Here is a 2,527-nt window from a genome sequence, read left to right as displayed (position 1 = left end):
GCAGACCCTCCAATACTTATAGACGGCGTTTCTTCCATAGTGACGTCGACGCCATTTGCCATGGTAACCCCACGGATGAAGGCGGGGCATCCTCCATTATTGGGCGTTTTTTTTTCTTTTTTCTTTTCTTTTTTTTCTTTTTAAGCGCCACACACAAACACACACACAATTCAACACTGATGGGCACTAATCTGCACCGCAAGTAGTCCAAAATAAAAATGATAATAATAATAATAATGATAATGACAATACTAACAATTAAAATATCATGGCAACTGTTGATTTTCTATGTTAAATGTTATGTATCTTTGCTCATTCACTGAACGAACTATTTGTTTTTGAGAAACATTGCTAGCTTACAAAGTCTATGACCCCTTCCTTATTTCCTAGTCTTCTGCATATTTGTGACACTTACATGTTTTAGAAATTTTAATAGTGGACATAATTTGTATTAGAATTACAATTTTCTGTTTTTTTAAATGATTATCCGTTCCTGTATTAATGAAATAAAAGCTATCCAAACTATCCTGTGTGAAAAAGCAATTGCCCCTTAAAGCTGCGTACCCAATGAAACTGATTTGCAGCAACGCGGCAACCAGAGAACATAGAAAGTGCATGATTTTTGGTGACATCAAGCAACTACGGAAGTTAACTTTGGATGGAAAGTGTGATGATGAGAGTGAAGAATAATGTTGATTGACATATGACCAACTGATAAATACATTTGCGGGTCATCTTGGGAGCCCAAGCCTGTAATGTCATCAAGCAACCAGCTGGTGCGATGCATGATGAGAATTCACTTCCACTGTGTGCAAAGCCTAAACCTAATAACTGGTTGTGCCACTCTAGGCAGCAATAACTGCAATCAAGTGTTTGTGATAACAGCAAATGAGTCTTTCACATCACTGTGGAAGAATTTTGTCCCAGAATTTTATTTGTGGTGCTTTATTTATGTGCTCTGACGCAACATTTAAAGTTGCGTCAGAGCATCTCAATCTGATGTAAGTCCAAACTTTGACTGGGGCACTGCAAAATATTCATTTTATTTTTTTTTAACCAGTCTGAGGTGGACTTACTGGCGTGTTTCGCATCATCGTCCTGCTGCATAGCGCAAGTGCTCTTGAGCTCCATGGCATTAACTAATGTTTTTTCTGCTAGAGAGCACAATTCATGGTTCCATCAATCACAGCAAGTTGTACTAAAGCAGCAGGGCAGCCCCAGACCATAACACTACCACCACCATGTTTAAATGTTAGTATTATGATCTTGTTATGATTTTCTGTTTGATGTCTAACGTAACGAGACTCAAACTTTCCAAAAAGTTCCGCATTTGTCATGTGAGTCCAGCGAATATTTTCCTAAAAGTCTCAGGTATCATCAAGATGTGTTTTCTGGTCAGCAGTGGTTTTCTCCTTGGAAATGGATGCCATTTTTGTCCAGTCTCTTTTTTATTGTTGGATCATGAACTTAGACCTTAACTGAGGCAAGTGAGGCCTGCAGTTCGTTGGGTGTTTTTCTGGGTTCTTTTGTGATGTCCTGGATGAGTCAACGATGCACTCTTAGAGTACCTTTGGTACGTCGGCCACTCCTGAAGGTTTGTCGCTGTTCCATGTTTTTCCACTTGTGGATAATGGCACTCACCATGGTTCACTGGAGTCCCAAAGCCTTAGAAATGGTTTTGATAGGTGTCATTGACTTTGATGCATTAATTTTTGAGAAACTGTAGCCTATTTCATTACCAGTTCTTGTGTGAAATACTAACACTGGCACAGGGCCAGATAGGTGGATACTTATTTTCCGTTAATAAATGAGGACAAATATGTTTTCAAGGTCCTATCTATTTGTAAATTAAATCGAAATGTGGTTAGCCTCTGTGACCAGCAATATTGGCACCTTCAAACCCTTTTATAGAAGAAACACTTAAATATGAAGGCAACCATCTAGATGAACTATACTCATATCATTTCTATACTTTTTAAATCCTCATTAAAGGACAGCTTAATGTGAGTTTAGAATCAAAGTACCAACCAAGAAAGACTGTTCAGCAGAAATGTTGAACTATTGCTTTAAACTTCAGCTCTGCACAAAAGAGGCCCACCACTAACACCCTGCTGTTAGCAAACTACTACACACACACATGCACACACACTCCTGATTCATCTACACCTCTCCCAGCTTAACAGCTGGGTTCGCAGACACCTCCCTTCCCCTGCTGCTTTGACAAGGTTGTTGCTGCTGATAGCGGGCAGCCAACTTTTGAAGCCCCTGCTTCTGAATCTCTAGCTGCAGAAAAAAAGGCACACTCATGCTCGCAGTATAGTCTGACCAGGCTTGTCATGGGTTTTGAGGGTATAAGCAGACAAAAGCTTATAAAAGCTTATCTGTTTTGTTGGTTTATCATGTCAAAATTCATTAGCATCCCAGGCCTCCATTCTGCCCTGGGGCACCTTGACACTTTTCCCTTCTTTCCCTCTGACCAGCCAGCCTATTGTTTCCTTTTTCTCCCCTGGTACTAGGCCCCTAGCTG

Source organism: Copadichromis virginalis, linkage group LG23 (assembly GCF_057382275.1).
Source record: "Copadichromis virginalis isolate Kocher_CV1m ecotype Utaka linkage group LG23, C_Virginalis_male_GT1.1, whole genome shotgun sequence".
Classification (NCBI taxonomy): Eukaryota; Metazoa; Chordata; class Actinopteri; order Cichliformes; family Cichlidae; genus Copadichromis; species Copadichromis virginalis.
The sequence above is the reverse complement of the archived record's forward strand: the minus strand, read 5'-3'. Positions refer to the sequence as shown.